General features: G+C 48.2%; 4 non-coding genes across 4 annotated transcripts; all 4 read left to right on the forward strand.

Moving 5' to 3' along the window:
- Window positions 1-577: 577 nt before the first annotated feature.
- TRNAE-UUC (transfer RNA glutamic acid (anticodon UUC)) lies at window positions 578-649 on the forward strand. Its single transcript has one exon. It is a non-coding gene; the product is annotated as a tRNA-Glu (tRNA).
- A 1,000-nt stretch (window positions 650-1,649) lies between these two features.
- TRNAN-GUU (transfer RNA asparagine (anticodon GUU)) lies at window positions 1,650-1,723 on the forward strand. The gene has a single exon. It is a non-coding gene; the product is annotated as a tRNA-Asn (tRNA).
- Window positions 1,724-10,798: 9,075 nt separating this feature from the next.
- On the forward strand, window positions 10,799-10,962 carry LOC138431709 (U1 spliceosomal RNA). Its single transcript, XR_011253854.1, has one exon. It is a non-coding gene; the product is annotated as a U1 spliceosomal RNA (small nuclear RNA).
- A 4,585-nt stretch (window positions 10,963-15,547) lies between these two features.
- LOC138431711 (U1 spliceosomal RNA) lies at window positions 15,548-15,711 on the forward strand. The gene has a single exon (XR_011253855.1). It is a non-coding gene; the product is annotated as a U1 spliceosomal RNA (small nuclear RNA).
- Window positions 15,712-17,629: the final 1,918 nt, after the last annotated feature.

Here is a 17,629-nt window from a genome sequence, read left to right on the forward strand (position 1 = left end):
TCTCTGAAAACCATGGAGTTGATCCCCGAGACGCTCACTCGCTTTCCCCCACCTCGGAACACCAGAGGAGCAGTTTTATCTCCCCGGTAGAAGAAAAGAGACCGCACCAAGGTCTCACCGTGGGCTCCAGCCAAAGACACGGAAGTGAAGAATTTAAGGCTCCACGAACTGAGCCGGTCGCGGAGGGAAAGGAACCGGTACCCGTGCGGTCGTCAGGAGAGGCCCCGGAGCCAGGTCAGAGATATGGAGGTAGACGGATCCGCTCATCACTCGCTGAAAGCCAAGTCGGCGCCTGACTCGAGGGAAAACCCGAGGTTCACAAAGAGAGCATGACCTGGGCTCGGCAGCACACAGCGCTAGAGCTGGACCAGGAGGGAGCCAACCGGATACTTTGTGACCTGGTCTCAGAACGAGAAGCGTCGCCCAGGAACGGGGATTTGAAGGGCTGGGAGCCTTGCACAGCTGCATACAGCCATGGGGGCGCTGGGACATTCCCTTTCCTGTTCTCTGCATCTCTGGGTTCATCTTTCCACCCTCAATTTTCACCTGGACGGCCAAGTCCGTTTTTCTGTGTGGTTCCCTGGTGGTCTAGTGGCTAGGATTCGGCGCTTTCACCGCCGCGGCCCGGGTTCGATTCCCGGTCAGGGAAAGCTCTTTTCTTCTCCACTCCTCGGAGCCTTCCTGTCCAGATCAGAATTGTCTTTTGCTTCAAGGTCCAATGCAGAAGAGCGTCTGCACTGAGTCCCGGCCTCAGGGTCCTTGACATCAGGCAAGCTGGAGGAGACTCCCCGGATGCAGTGAACAGCCTGGGCTGCCCAGCTCTCCTCTCCACTCTTTTCTCTTTGCTTGTTAGAAACCCAGAGTCTTCCTTACAGAGTTTTCATGCAAAGAGAATCAGGGACTCGAGTTCCAAAGGTTCATTCAAAACCAAACCCCAAACCCTCCAAAACATACATCCAAGTTACAAGAATAGTAACATCGTGTATTCTGTACTCAGCTGCACAGTTCACATTTTCCCACGTTTGCTTTGTCACTCTCTCCATGGAAACCTGAAATCCGTTCTCTTTAGGATGCAGAGAAGCTTCCGGGGGAGTTTGGTTCGGATCTCCAGGAAGTGCAGCCCAGGCACGCTCTGCGCTTGTAGGATTACCCCACCACCCCACCCCACCCACCCCCACCCACCCCCGGGACCGTCTGCTATCTGGACTCCTCGGGGTCGTCTTGGTGGACAGTGGGGTCTTGGGTCAGCCTGAGCGCTAGAACCACCTACCTTGGGAAGACCCATGGGGGAAGTGCAGCTGCCCCTTTGGCTCTTGCCTGGCTCTCTGTGCCCAGAACACAAAGGGGAAGGCTTCTTTCCTCTGGTGGGAGGATGAGTGGACCAGGTGGGAGATGCATCAAAGGGAGGGGGAGTATTCTCAAGAGCGTTCCGGAATTGTCTGCTTGGGTGGCTGTCCTAGGATAATGGTGTTTGGCGTAGTCTTCTCCTGGCCTTGACCCAGTCTCAGGTCCGGTGTTATTCACCGTTCTCATCTTTCCGTTTTCCCGCGGCTTTGGAACCGGCACCGTTTCTCTGCGGAGCAGGAGGCACGTCTTGGGACTTCTTGGCACGTCTTGGCACAAAGAGTCGAGGGACCCCGTGTGGTGCTGTCTCTGTGGCGCAATCGGTTAGCGCGTTCGGCTGTTAACCGAAAGGTTGGTGGTTCGAGCCCACCCAGGGACGGGCGGCCGAGGTTTTAGAACCCATTCAAGGTTTTCCGTGCTGACGACCATTCAAGCGGTTCCACGCCGATTCTTACCTGGACACAAACATATGCTCCCCTGCATTCGGGGTCCTAGTCACCTCCGGACTGCTGCCAGTCTGGGCCACCTCGCCTTTGCAGCCCTATACTCTGCAAGTGCAAGTGCGTTCCTGTTCACTCATACTTGCCGAAGGCATGAGTATCTCCCTCTCCTGAGAGAGATCAAGGGATCCAGTTTCTGGTGGGGTCAAGTCTTTATTCTGCCAAGTACATAGACTTAGACAAGTAAGTTATACCTTATGTGCCCCAGGTTTTTCACCTGTAAAAGGAGGCCAGCACTTAGCAATTGTTCTGTCAACAATGTTATCAGTGAACCCACCGTCATCATCAGCCTCTGCATTATTTTTTAGAAAGGCATTTCCTACATGGTTCATGCATTATTTGGTTTACGTGGTTTTATGATGACAGATACGCCGCAACCATCGTTATTGTACTCACACTTCTGACCATTTGTGCAGGTGTTTATTTCCACAGTGTAGAAACCTGGAAGTGCAGTTGCTACCTTTAGTGTTTATATGCTTCTCAAGTTGGTAAATCCTGCAAATTTGCCTTCCACAGAAGTGGGACTGAGTCGTATTTCAAATTATTTTCCAGTCGTTCGGTGTCCCTTTCTTCAATTACTTTGGCAACACAACAATCTTTCTATACATCTCTCTACGAGTCTCTTAACTAACAAAGGGAGCAGTGGCCTCCTGACCCAACTAAGGGGAAAAGACAATAGAGGGACGCTGTGGCATTACACAGAGGTACTCTACTGCTTATGGTGGCGAGTTAGTCACTGACCACTTTTAAAGTCCTCCAGTAACCGTCCATTGTTTTGTCCGGTGACCTGGTCAACCGGGTCCAGAGAAGACGGCCAGGATGACCCCTTTCTGCCGAGCAACTTATCCAAAGAGAAAACTCTCACTGATCCCAGAGCCTTTTTCCTCCTCCCCTTCCTTCTTTTATTTACAAACTTTGGTTACACTTTTAACTTGAGGAAAAAAAATGTGATGCCTGTCCCTCCTCCTATAAAGTGGGGTGTTACCACCCCATTTACTCTATTCCTTGACAGTTTTTTGGTTTGGTTATTTTTTGGAAGAGTCGGACACGACCGAGCCTCTGAACTGAACTGAACTGAACTGAACTGAACTGAACTGATAAAAGTTAGCCCATCACATGGGCTAACTCACATGTCGTGAGAGCCCACGGAATCCTGCCCCTCACAGGCTCCTGCTTCAGACCTGGACCCTTAGAGCTATTGGCTCCAGTTTGCACTGTTCTTCTACTAAATCTTATGTGCAGAGACTGTGCGTTTTGACGTTTTTGTACCGTGTGGTTTGGGGACATATAATGTTCTCTCTCTGATTTGTTCATCACTGATAAGATGGCGCTCGCTAGTGGTAAAGAACCTGCCTGCCATTGCGGAAGATGTAAGTTACACGGTGTGCGATCCCTGGGTCAGGAAGATCCCCTGGAGTAGGGCACGGCAACCCACTCCAGTATTCTTGCCTGGAGAATCCCATCCGACAGAGGAGCCTGGCAGGGTACCGTCCATAGGGTTGCACAGGGTCTGGACACGACTGAAGGAATTCAGCGCGCATACGCGCAATTTCTCCTATCAGTGTGGGAATCTGGTCTCATTTTAGGAAGTAAACTCCTGGGGATAATCCACACTGAGTGGTGGTTGACAAGGGTCCGTTCCCTGTGAGGTAGAAGATGACAGTTACGCTGGACCTTGAGGCTTTTTTTCATTGCTGCTTGTCTTGATGATTCTGGTATTTCCTGGGGTGTGACACGGCCCCAGTGAGAAGTTGTCCACTTCTCCTCTTTCCACTGTTTGGTCAAATCCACGTGGGCCCAGTCTATCCTAGTCAAGCACTGAGCAAGTGTCGTCTCTACAGTAAGGATGATCTTACTATGCAATCGTTCCCTCATGAGAAACTCAAGATTAATAAAAGAGATTAACACAGGAAGGATACTGAATTTTTAGCATGGAACAGACAGTTTCTTTCACTGGTATATGAAAGCTTCTAAATAGCTGAAAACATTCAACAAGTGAGGTAAGGATGGTTGAAATCAGACTACAGAATGCAGAGGAAAAGACATTTATATCTTTGCAAAGAAGCAATGAAGTCAGCAACGTGAGCACTTAGCCTGCAAATCAAGATTGAATACTTCCAGAACTATAAGCAAGCTCAGCCCTCAAGAAAAAGGAACGACAGGCAACGACTCCAAGCACAGTTTTATACACTGGGAACACATAAGTGTGTTACAGAATTCCTATTTTCCTCAGTGAGATTCCTCCAATACCGCTTAATTGTATTCCATTTTGTTTCCCACACTGGTAAGTGTTGTTGATAAACATCATTGACTCTGCTTTCACCATAAATAAGGCTCGCTAATTTTTTTAAAAATTTATTTATTTTATTTATTTTCGGCTGCCCTGTATTAGTTGCTTTGTGTGGGTTCTCTCTAGTTGGAGTGTGCAGGCTTCTCGTTGCGGTGGCTTCTCCTGTTTCAGAGCACAGAGTCTAGGTGCATGGGCTTCAGTAGTGGCAGCACACAGGCTTGGGAGCGGTGGCTCGAGGGTTTTACTTGCTCTGCGGCATGTGGAGTCTTCCCAGACCAGGGGTCGGACCTGTTTCCCCTCCACTGGCAGCAGGCAGATTCCTATCCACTGTACCCCCAGGGCAGTCAAGCAAGGCCCACTGCTTTGAAGCATTTTTTCCCCCTGTTTAAATACATTTTCTCAGAAACAAGTCAATACACTTTCTCTCACTCTGGGGAGAACAGACAAGTTAGGCCTCTCAAAATTTAAAGGTGTCACTCCTCTTAAGGAAAGTGATAATCGGTTCCATAAATGTAAAATTAAAAAATGAAGAATTTCTGGGGAAAATACTCTACTGTTTATGCTTCCATGTGGTATTTATATAAGGAAAATTTTGTTGCTAAATTTGTGACAAGGGAAAAAAAAAAAAACATTTAACTGTAGATTGAGTAAATGGTCTTGATTACTTGGAACAGCAACCATGAAGGAATGAAACTGATAACAGATTATTCTTAATATTTTTAAACAACTTAAATAATTTACATAATGGCCTTCAAAACGTTTACTCTTTTTTTTTTTTTTTAAATGGAAGCGACTCAGAAAAATTACATTGTTTTTCTCATTTTGGTCTAACACCAACTCTATATGTATTTTCAGGTTATCTTATAAAGGTGTAGAAAATAATGGTGGTATAATGTTTTAGTATTTAAGTCTTGGGTTTATTTAGGTTGAAAATTGTACATCTGAATTACATTGGACTTCCTAAGTTTCCCATGCTGGTTGTACTGCTCAGATAAGCCAACATAGCCAATGGGTATTTAAACTTCTAAAAGTTTAAATTTATCTCTTGAAGTATACTGAATATACTAATATCTTTAAAGGGTATTTCTAGACACCAGAGGACTCAATCATTCCCCCTACAGTGTTTGGCGTATATTTTTAGGTGTCCCGTAATATATGATTCCATATATACACCAATATATGGTTCCAACAGTCTCATGTTCCAGCACGTGTCTGCTTAAATGACAGATTCATGATCTATAGTTAACCTTAATCCTTTGACTATATTAAATTGAGTTAACGAATGAATCATCTTTCGTTGGCTGCAAGTTTGTTCTCTCTTTGTCCTTCCCGTTTGCCCTAATTTCCTGGTAGATTGGCTGACAGCAGAAATACCGCTTCAGTTGGGGAATGCTGTTGTCGTTTACAGATATTTCTATAGCTTGTTCGTATATGGCTGATGCCGGGCATGTTACTATGTGCTCCCCCGACGAAAGTTCGGTGCAGTGGTTTGTTGTTTTTAGTGCTCTGACACGTCAGAATCATAACCTTAATGTTTTGCGCGGCACAGCTTCTCAAACTTTTTCGAAGCGTCACCTTATTTCTTATTAGGCATCCATTTTTTTGCATGGCACTTGCTTTCTATCATAGCAACTACCAAAATCCAGCTTTGCAGAGATATGATATCATAGTAAAGAGTGTAAGATAGTCTAATGTTGGCAGACTTTACTATGTAGATTACACCTCAATAAACTCAAGAAAGAAAAGTAAAAAAGGCAAACAACACCAAAATTTCACAGGACGGAGAGCACTGTAAATTCTTTTTCGTTTCTAAAAGGAGTGTTAGTAAGGTCAACAAAGTTGGAGAGGAATCTGGCAGCATCAGCTAAGGGTCGTACATACACTATCACGTGCCGTGGCCCAGAAATCGTACTTTTGTCTCTGCTATATATGTGACCTCTGCTGTCCAATGCGACAGGTACAAGTCACAGGTAACTACTGAACACTTGTACTGTTTCTAGTGTCACACGTGGTGATGATGAGTTTTTTTTTTTTTCCTTTTTAACGCAGTCAGTCTCACAAACTTTTTAAATAGGTTGTAATTGAAAACTTTAAATTCCAGGTGACCGGTGTAATGCTAATAAAGGGAAACCTCACTAAAACTGAGTCAGGAGACCAGAAGTGGGAGCTCTCGTGGATTACCACTCAAGTTCAAATACAGGAAGAATGGTCAATCATAGACCTAAACAGAAGAATCATCAATAGGAAAGAACAATCAGCTATAGGCCCGGACAGAAAAAGATGTACCTTGTATCTCCTGCAAGATATCAGCAACTCGGCCAATGAGAAACCGTCACCACCCTGATCTTTCCCTTTTCGCCAGTGTCCTTTGGTTCAAAACAAGTCCTCTCGGCTTCTTTCTCTTTCTCTCTCGAAGAACGTTCCTTCTCCTATGTGTGCAATTTGCCTGTGCTTTCGCCGTAGTTCGCTTGTCCTGCTTTGTGATTCCCCTGCTACTTCTGAATCAACCCACTTTGTTGGGGAGAAAACCCTAAAAGCTTTATTCTAAAGGCCAACCCTGGCATTATTTTATTGGAATGGGCCGCCCTAGAGAAATGTGTATGTCCTCGAAAAGTCATACAAGAATGTTCGTATCGTGCCATTTCAGAACATCCTCAACTGGATAAGTATACTGAGATATATTCTTCCAAGGAACACACACAGAGACAAAGAACTACCCGAAAACTACGGTTAAATCTCATAGACGTTACGCTGAGTGAAAGAAGCCAGGCCCAATACCCCTCCTTCCCAAAAAAACAAACCCAGTTCTTCGGAGGGGTGTGTGTGTATGTGATTACTCTGAGCTCTTTCACGCACCTCATGAGGAAGCCTTTCGTGGTCTGGTGATTCATCATACCTTAGATCTTTGGTGATGCTTCACTAGTTATTCCGGTTGGTGTACACCGGTAATCGTTTTGGAAGCGTATGCTCTTTGTACTTTACACATGTTATTCCTCATTTTGTCAAACATTTAAAACCACTTGGTTATGGCTAATGTGATGGTGATACTTATTCTTTTCTTTTGGCCTGGGCTGGGAGGCAAAGTAAAGGCGAAATATCTATGGGGCTATTTTTGCTGTCCTCAGACTTTTGGCTTTCCTTCACTATCAGGTAGCTGATTACATATTTATATGCTGCTCACAATCATTATCTTAAGTTGACCTTCAGCTGTTAATACTGTGTGAAAGAGAAAATGTGTTATTTTAAGAATAATTAATCATAATAATTATAGTTAAGAATCTGCCGACCGATGCGGGGACACAGGTTTCATCTCTTGTAAGGGAAGGTTTCATCTCTTGTAAGGGAATGTTCCATGTGTTGGGTGCCACACCTACGGAGCCCGCTAGCCTAGAGCCTGTGCCCTGTAGCAAGAGACGTTACCGCAAAGAGGAGCCGGAGCATTGCAACTACAGAGGAGCCCCTGATTGCCACGACTAGAGAGATGCCTATGCGCAGCAGCGAGACCCAGCAGTCAAACATAAAATGAATAAATAATTACGGAAGAAAAAAATAATTAGAAGCCAAGGAAAAGGGTGGTATGTGAAATTGAGAAATCCTGATGAAGAAAGTAGTTCCATTAGGCTTAGCTATCTCAGAGGTGTCAAAGGGAGGACTCTGGCAGGTATGACACATGGAAATTGGCCACATTCATTTCACTACTAAACATTCAAGAAGTTTTGGAGCATCCACACATAGCCAAAAATATTTACCTGATTAGTCATCTTCATCAGATCAACCAGTCCAGACTGGCTGTTTGATGGCTTTCAGCTTATCTATTTATCAAGGGTTCTTAGGAGACCCGGGTTCGATTCCTGGGTGGGCAAGATCCCCTGGAGAAGGAAATGGCAACCCTCTCCAGTATTCTTGCCTGGAGAATTCCATGGACAGAGGAGCCTGGCAGGCTACAGTCCACGGGGTCACAAGAGTCAGACACGAGTTAGCGACTAAACCACCCCCTTAGCCTTCCTTAATCGATAGAAATGGATAAGAGGACAGACTAGAAACTCAGGTAAGGCTTTACTGGGATCCCTGCTGCAGCAAAACAAGTAACAGGTTCCCTTGTTTGCCCTGGGGGTGGGGGGGTGGAGGGGTGGAGGGGTGGTGTGCTGGTTCCTTCCACAGGGTGAGGATAGGGGTGGGTGGAGGGGTCAGGTTATAGGACTGGCTCAGGCGGTTTGCCTGCGTGTTTCCTGGTGTCGTGTGCAGGGGGAATGTACAGTACCCTGCTTTTGCTCCGGGGACCCTGTTTCTGGCACCAGCTCTTCAGAGATGACAGTTGGGATTTTGGTCTTTTTGTATCTTGTTGTCCACAATTTCCACCACGGCATACATGCAGTTATTTTTTGTCCCCTATTGTTTCTTTGTATTTTGTTGCTGGAGAAGACATTTGGATCTCAAGAACACAGCAGTGAGTGGTGGCCTGAAGCAAGATCTTTGTTGCCTGTCCAACAGTTGGACCAGGGTAGCCCGTGTGAAAACCAGGAATCCTAGCCACCGGTCCATCAAGAGCTAGGGCTAGAAGCAAACTTGGCCTGACTAGCGCCTTCACTGAAAACTGAATTTCTTAAAGCGACAAAAGCTGAAAAGACAGGTACAAAGTTTATTATTAGAGCCACAGCACAAGTTGGGAGAGCACACAGATACACAGTTTATTTAAGACAGAAGCAAGGCAGAGATATACACTCAGAGAGGAAGGGTGTGTGTGTCCTCCTTAACGAGAAGGAGTGCATCAGAGAGGTGATTCAAATCACTTATATAGGACCTTTCTTCCGGGTCTTTGCTTACCTTTGGATGAGTATCTCATTTCTTTTTCCACACCTGACCTGTCCTTGGGCTCTTCCTGACGTGCATGTGCATCTTTTTGCCAAGAAGGATTGTAGCGCAGAGGCCTGCTGCTGCTGCTGCTGCTGCTGCTGCTGCTGCTGCTGCTGCTAAGTCGCTTCAGTCGTGTCCGACTCTGTGCGATCCCACCGGGCTCCCCCATCCCTGGGATTCTCTAGGCAAGAATACTGGAGTGGGTTGCCATTTCCTTCTCCAGTGCATGAAAGTGAAAAGTCAAAGTGAAGTCGCTCAGTCGTGTCCAACAGCGCAGAGGCCTAGGGGGAGGTTAACACCACCTATTAAGGGGTGGCTCCGTCTACCTCCTTTCTGACCCAGGAAAAAGCTTTGTACGCATGGGTAGTCTGCAAAGATCTCTTTGACCTCAAAAATACGAAATATGTGGTCTCTTTATTTCTATCCAAGCGGGACTCAGCTCTTCCTTGCTCCTCCTTGATATCCTTATCTTAAAGAAGCTTTAAAAAAAATTTTTTTTTTTTAGATACATGGGATATTTAGTTGGAGAAGGCAATGGCAACCCACTCCGGTACTCTTGCCTTGAAAATCCCACGGATGGAGGGAGCCTGGTAGGCTGCAGTCCAGGGGGTCGCGAAGAGTCGGACACGACTGAGCGGCTTCCCTTTCACTTTTCACTTTCATGCATTGGAGAAGGAAATGGCAACCCACTCCAGAGTTCTTGCCTGGAGCATCCCAGGGACACGGGAGCCTGGCAGGCTGCCGTCTATGGGGTCGCACAGAGTCGGACATGACTGAAGCGACTTAGCAGCAGTAGCAGCAGATATTTAGTTGCAGCATGAAAACTCTTAGTTGTCCCAGGTGGGATCTAGATCCTTGACCAGGGATCCAGCTCCGGCCCCAGGCATTGGGAAGTGTGGAAACTTAGCCAGTGGACCACTAGGGAAGCCCCTGTCCTTAGGCTGGAGTATCTGTCCACAGGAGACAGATTCCAGCTGCTCAGGTGGGGCGCATGGAATTTCTGCCTCAGTGTGTCCAGGTGCAAACACTTGCAGCAAAGGGTCCCAGGTCCCAGCCTGTCTCAATAAGACAGAGGATACAGACAGGTGTTAAAATCTGTTCAGTGTCAAAACCACACCTGAAGCTGGAAATAAAATGAATGAAATTTCTGATGAATGACCCAATTTTCACGAAGGGAACTGAGTTCACGGCCAGTCGTGACGCCTAATGCGTTTTACTAGACATACACACAATACTACGTCACAAAGACAACTGGATTTGAAAGGAACCGGTTTCCCCTGGACTGCTAAATGTTCTGTTCTCCCCACTGAACGCCGTTATTTGCAAAAAGATGCACAGGTTTCAGCCGACCGCCAGACCGGGGCTGGGCAGGACAAAAGTTAGGCAGGCAGGCGAGCGCGCCGGGTCCCAAACGTAGCGGGTGGGAGAACAGGGGCGGGGGGCGGACGTCGCTTCCCCCGGAGGGCGCCCGGCGGCCGGTTGGTCCGGCCGGACGGTCCGGCCGGACGGCGTGGGAGGAGGGAGGCGGGGGCTAGGGCGGGGCGTGGGCTGGAGGGATCCCCGTGACGTCACGGACGGGGCGTGTCGTATGTAGATATCCGAGCGCAGGGGCTGCTGGTCCGTCATCTGGTGCTGAAACACGATATGGTCTCCCGTGGCGTGGGAGAGAACTGAGGAGTTTTTGCTTGAAAGTGCGTGGATCCGCTGTGTGGAAGGGCCAAGAAGGCTCGGGGATGGGTGGGAGGAAAGTGAGCGTGTGTGTACGGTGTAGGGCGTGTGAGGTTGCGGTGGGGCGGAAGCCAAGCAACTCATACTTACCTGGCAGGGGAGATACCATGATCACGAAGGTGGTTTTCCCAGGGCGAGGCTTATCCATTGCACTCCGGATGTGCTGACCCCTGCGATTTCCCCAAATGTGGGAAACTCGACTGCATAATTTGTGGTAGTGGGGGACTGCGTTCGCGCTTTCCCCTGGTTTGTCTGTGTAGAAAAACAGAAGCTGGGAAGGAGGCGGCGTCATAGCCAGCTGCATATGACCGGCTTGCGGAGTTTGCGCAGTCAGTCAGGCGAAGTCCGGAGCAAGCAGATGCGTCCTAAAAATCACTGTTGCTCTGTTGTTGAGCTCGGATCCCGAAGTGAGCGCTGAGAGTGCTTGCCCGTCTCCGTTCTGTAAAACTCCGGCAGAAGCGTGGGGCAAAGGTTTAGAGTGACGCCAGCAGCCGCAGTCGCGCTTGAGGAAGAAGTAGGAAGAGTGGTCTTTCGCCGGTTCGGAAACATGTGCTTGTTTTCCCGTCTTGTGGCAACAGGAGCCCTCCCAGGGCTACGCGTGGGTGCGGATGTCTGACGTACTGCTGATTTCATGGCAGGCTCGCTCATCTCGACTTGCCTGGGGGCGCAGGATCCAACCAGAGAGGCCCTTACCTGGGCCAAACACGCGAAGTCGGATGCAGGAGGCGCCCCGTGACGGACTTCTCGGTCGGCCTGTCTTGTGCGAGGCTGCCACTAGCCGGTTTCGCCACCAGTGTTCTGCTTTCAGAGGCTTCATTTCTTGCGTGGTCAGCTGCCTTGCTTACTACACGCCTTAGGCATCGCTGGAGATACTGCTTACATACCATCCCACTCACCCCTTCCCACCCCAAGCAGGGCTCTTCTTCGCATTTCTGGATCCAGTTCTCTCTTCACCCCTGCCTTTTCTCTCTAGGCCTTCTCCTGTTACCTTCCCAGTCAGAAAGCAGTACCTCTGTTTCAGCCTCGATGGTGCACCTGACAGGCTTCAGTAGTCTGGCAAACTAGGAAACCTCCTTAACATCCCTTCTCCTTAAATGGCAGTAGAATTCGTACCTTTCCCCACCCCCACCCCCCACCCCCCTTTTCGGTCAAAAGTGGTTTTCCTTTTCTTCCTAACTGAAAACATTGAACTACAATTTAGCAGAAAACACCAGGCCAAGTTGTCGGCAGTTTAGTGGGCTATTTGCCAACCCCTTTCTCAGGATGTGTTGTGCTTACTTCTGATTCACAAAGTCCTGCTGGCAAATAGAAACCACTGGGCTAAACAGAAAAGGCAGGGCCATGGCGGGATGGACTGTCGTCCCCCTCGTGGCTGCCTCGGGGACGGCACTCCCCTCAGATCCGCTCAGCCCCAAGAAGCCTCTGAGATCGGAGGAGGTGCTGGGAGTGGGCCTGGGAGTGGGGTGATGCTTAAGGGTAGGTCCAAAGAAAACTAACCAGAAAGCACACAGGATGCAGATCGAGGATCTAGGTCATTGAAAGTGAAAGCGGAACATCCTGCTCTGTCTCTCCAACGAGGGGAGGTTTCCTTGCTCACATATGAAATATCTTCAGCATTACTGATTGGGGCATAGACATGGATTACTGTGATATTGAATGGTTTGCCTCGGAAACGAACAGAGACCATTCTGTCGTTTTTGAGATTGCATCCAAGTGCTGCATTTCGGACTCTTTTATTGACTATGATGGCTATTCCATTTCTTCTAAGGGATTCTTGCCCACAGCAGTAGATACAATGCTCATCCGAGTTAAATTTACCCGCTCCAGTCCATTTTAGTTTGCTGACTCCTAAAATGTCAATGTTCACGCTTGCCATCTCCTGTTTGACCGCTTCCAATTTGCCTTGATTCATAGACCTAACATTCCAGGTTCCTGTGCAGTATTGCTCTTTACAGCATTGGACTTTACTTCCAACAGTAGTGACATCCACAACTGGGTGTTGTTTTTGCTTTGGGACTCAAACCCAGCCAAAACCCACGGTACCTGGTCAGGTTCTTGATGTCTCCACAGAAAGAATTCAGTGAGAGACAAAGTGATAGGTAAGAAGTAGATTTATTCAGACGCAAGAGAAGCAAGCACACTCCACAGACAGTGTGTGGGCCATGGCAGAAGAAGAGTGGGGTCGGGAAGGGTGGCATGGTTAGTTTTTATAAGCTGGGTAATTTTGTATGCTAAGGAGTGGGAGGATTATTCCAACTGTTTTTGGGAACGGGGTGGGGATTTCCAGGATTTGGGCCACCGCCCACTCCTTGGTGTTTTAACAGTGCCTTGGAACTGTCACGGCACCTCTGGATGTGTCATTTCACTTGCCGACTGAGGACCAAGGTCTAGTCTTGTCTGCCATCTTGGTCCCATTTGAGTCTAAAACCGGTTTGTGTTGTGTTCTTGGGCTATGTCATTATTTCAAAAGTTGTGCCCTGCCCCTTTCCCTCCTGTTACAGAGGGGTCAGGCTTTAAAGGTGACTTAGGTGGTGTGCCTGTGAGTTTGGTGGTGGTGTGTGCAGGGGCAACGTGCAGTATTCTGCTCTTGCTCTCAGCTTTTGAACTGTGGTGTTGGAGATGACTCTTTAGAGTCCCTTGGACAGCAAGGAGATCCAACCAGTCTATCCTAAACGAAATCAGCCCTGAATATTCTTTGGAAGGACTGATGCTGAAGCTGAAGCTCCAATACTTTGGCCACCTGATGCGAAGAACTGACTCATTTGAAAAGACCCGGATGCTGGGAATGATTGAAGGCAGGTGGAGAAGGGGGTGACAGAGAATGATATGGTTGGATGGCATCACCGACTCAATGGACATGAGTCTGAGTAAGCTCCGGGAGTTGGTGACGGACAGGGAAGCCCGGCGTGCTGCAGTCCATGGGGTCGCAAAGAGTCGGACACGACTGAGCGACTGAACCGAACGGAACTGATCCTCTTTCTGCCACCAGCTCTTCATAGATGACACTTGAATTTTTGGTCTTTTTGTATCTTGTCCATAATTTTGTCCAACTGCATACATGCAGTTGTTTTTAGTCCCTATTGTTTCTTTGCATTGTGTTGCTGGAGGAGACATTTTGATCTCGAGGACACAAGCAGTGAGTGGTGACTTGAAGCAGTGAGTGGTGGCTTGAAGCAAGATCTTTGTTCCCTGACCAGGAATTGAACCAGGGTAGCCTGTGTGAAAACCAGGAATCCTAGCCACCATTCCATCAGGAGCTAGGGCTAGAAGCACGGTTGGCCTGGCTCTTGCCTCTACTGAAAAATGAATTTCTTAAAGAGGCGACAGCTGTAAAAGTAGGTACAAAGTTTATTATCAGAGCCACAACACAAGTCAGGGAGCACGTAGATACACAGCTTATTTAAGACAGAAGTAAGGCAGAGATGCACACTCGGAAAGGGTGTGGGTGTCCTCCTTAATGAGGAGCAGTGCATCAGGCAGGCGATTCAAATCACTTATATAGAGCATTTCTTCCATTTTGGCCAATTTTCTCATCTCTTTTTCCACACCTGACCTCTCCTGGGGGCCCTTCCTGACATGCATGTGAAATTTTTTGCTAAGAAGGGTTGTAGCACAGAGGCCTCCTGGGAGGTTGACACCAACAATCACGGGGTGGCTCCTCCCCTCCTTTTTAACCTGGGAGGAACTTTTCTGAGCATGTGTAGTCTGTGAAGGTCTCCTGGACCTCAAGAATGCAAAATAGGTGGTCTCTATCTTCTATCCAATAAGGACTCAGCTCCTCCTTGCTCCTCCTAATATCCTTATCTTGGAGCATCTTATCTTTATACAAAATATTTATTTATTAGGCATGAAGGATCTTTAGTTGCAGCATGAAAACTCTTAGTTGTCCCATGTGGGATCTAGTTCCTTAACCAGAGATTGAACCGGAGTATGGAGTTAGTCCCTGGATCACTAGAGAAGTCCCTGCTCTTAGACTGGAGTTAACTGTCTACAGGGGATAGATTGCAGCTGCTCACCCTGGGGCCCATCGAATTCCTGCCTCAGTGTGTCCAGGTGCAAACACTGCAGCAAAAGGTCCCAGGTCCCAGCCTGTCTCAATAAGACAGAGGATACAGACAGGTGTTAAAATCTGTTCAGTGTCAAAACCACACCTGAAGCTGGAAATAAAATGAATGAAATTTCTGATGAATGACCCAATTTTCACGAATGGAACTGAGTTCACGGCCAGTCGTGACGCCTAATGCGTTTTACTAGACATACACACAATACTACGTCACAAAGACAACTGGATTTGAAAGGAACCGGTTTCCCCTGGACTGCTAAATGTTCTGTTCTCCCCACTGAACGCCGTTATTTGCAAAAGGATGCACAGGTTTCAGCCGACCGCCAGACCGGGGCTGGGCAGGACAAAAGTTAGGCAGGCAGGCGAGCGCGCCGGGTCCCAAACGTAGCGGGTGGGAGAACAGGGGCGGGGGGCGGACGTCGCTTCCCCCGGAGGGCGCCCGGCGGCCGGTTGGTCCGGCCGGACGGCGTGGGAGGAGGGAGGCGGGGGCTAGGGCGGGGCGTGGGCTGGAGGGATCCCCGTGACGTCACGGACGGGGCGTGTCGTATGTAGATATCCGAGCGCAGGGGCTGCTGGTCCGTCATCTGGTGCTGAAACACGATATGGTCTCCCGTGGCGTGGGAGAGAACTGAGGAGTTTTTGCTTGAAAGTGCGTGGATCCGCTGTGTGGAAGGGCCAAGAAGGCTCGGGGATGGGTGGGAGGAAAGTGAGCGTGTGTGTACGGTGTAGGGCGTGTGAGGTTGCGGTGGGGCGGAAGCCAAGCAACTCATACTTACCTGGCAGGGGAGATACCATGATCACGAAGGTGGTTTTCCCAGGGCGAGGCTTATCCATTGCACTCCGGATGTGCTGACCCCTGCGATTTCCCCAAATGTGGGAAACTCGACTGCATAATTTGTGGTAGTGGGGGACTGCGTTCGCGCTTTCCCCTGTGCTCTGTTTGTTGCAAAAGAAGACTACGGTTACGTTCAACGTTGTGAAGTCGTACTGTACCACTGAAGTAATACGTTGGTGGCTTTCGCCTGTGAGCTGGTACTCACTTCAAGAAAACAAGCAGTCGTCTGTTTGTTCTCTCTAGTGACTGTTGAAGTAGAGTTTTTTGCTAGGGCTGGCTGGTTGGGGTTGGAGCTTTGGTCTAAATGTGCCCCAACGCTGTTCTTACATGACCCTTGGACGTTCAGCTTTCGACGTGTTTTCCGCATGATTTCCTCAGAGTTACTGAGAAACTGCAGAGTTATCTAGGCGAACTATAGGCTAAATTTTACCGATTTGTCTGATCTCCGGCAGATTTTGCGCTAGGTTTTTTAGCAGTTCTCCGTCACCCTGACGTTAGTGAAATTCACGTGTTTGAATCGGTGATGGTATAAAACTATGCTTGTTTAACTTCTATGCAGAGTAGTACATCATGAGAAACGCTGGGCTGGAGGAAGCACAAGCCGGAATCAAGATCGCCGGGAGAAATATCAATAATCTCAGATACGCAGATGACACCACCCTTATGGCAGAGAGTGAAGAGGAACTAAAGAGCCTCTTGATGAAAGTGAAAGAGGAGAGTGAAAAAGTGGGCTTAGAAAAACTCAACAACATTCAGAAAACGAAGTTCATGGCATCTGGTCCCATCACGTCGTGGGAAATAGGTGGGGAATCAGTGGAGACAGCGTCAGGCTTTATTTTTCTGGGCTCCAAAATCACTGCAGATGGTGATTGCAGCCATGAAATTGCTTGCTCCTTGGAAGGAAAGTTATGACCAACCTAGATAGCATATTCAAAAGCAGAGACATTACTTTGCGGACTAAGATCCGTCTAGTCAAGGCTCTGGTTTTCCCAGTGGTCATGTATGGGTGTGAGAGTTGGTCTGTGAAGAAAGCTGAGCGCTGAAGAATCGATGCTTTCGAAGTGTGGTGTTGGAGAAGACTCTTGCGAGTCCCTTGGACTGCAAGGAGATCCTACCAGTCCATCCTAAAGGAGATCAGTCCCGGGTGTTCTTTGGAAGGACTGATGCTAAAGCTGAAACTCCAATGCTTTGGCCACCTCATGCGAAGAGTCGACTCATTGGAAAAGCCATGCTGGGAGGGATTGGGGGCAGGAGGAGAAGGGGACGACAGAGGATGAGATGGCTGGATGGCATCACCGACTCGATCGACATGAGTTTGAGTGAACTCCGGGAGCTGGTGATGGACAGGGAGGCCTGGCGTGCTGCAGTTCGCGGGGTCGCAAAGAGTCGGACACGACTGAGCGACTGAACTGAACTGAGCATTAGGGCTTTTCCCCAGTAAACCAGTTGTAGGCATCAGGTGGCCAAACTATTGAAGCTTCAGCATCAGTTCTGGCAGCAAATGTTCAGGACTGATTTCCTTTAGGATTGATTGGTTTGATCTCTTGTAATCGGGACAGTGGTGATTTTTTTTTTTTTTTAGTGCTTTTTTTTTTTTTTTTTTGGCTACGGGTGTTACTGTTGATTGTCGTGTTCTAATGCTGCGAGCGACTTTGCGCACGTACTTACTTGGTAATATGATATGATGTTGGTGTGGTTTAGTCACCAAGTCATTCCTGACTCTACGTTATTGCCAGGAGATAAGTTCTTCTTCATACACATCCTCTGAACTTTACCTTTTTACCTTTCTTGCTTCCATTTTGATTGCACTTTCCGTGTCACCTTAGAGTTTACACAGTTTGAGTTTTTAAAACGTGTATCCTAGGGGCACCCTGCTGCTACTGCTAAGTCACTTCAGTCGTGTCCGACTCTGTGCGACCCCATAGACGGCAGCCCACCAGGCTCCCCCGTCTCTGGGGTTCTCCAACACTGGAGTGGGTTACCATTTCCTTCTCCAATGCATGAAAGTGAAAAGT

This window comes from Ovis canadensis, chromosome 1 (assembly GCF_042477335.2).
Source record: "Ovis canadensis isolate MfBH-ARS-UI-01 breed Bighorn chromosome 1, ARS-UI_OviCan_v2, whole genome shotgun sequence".
Classification (NCBI taxonomy): Eukaryota; Metazoa; Chordata; class Mammalia; order Artiodactyla; family Bovidae; genus Ovis; species Ovis canadensis.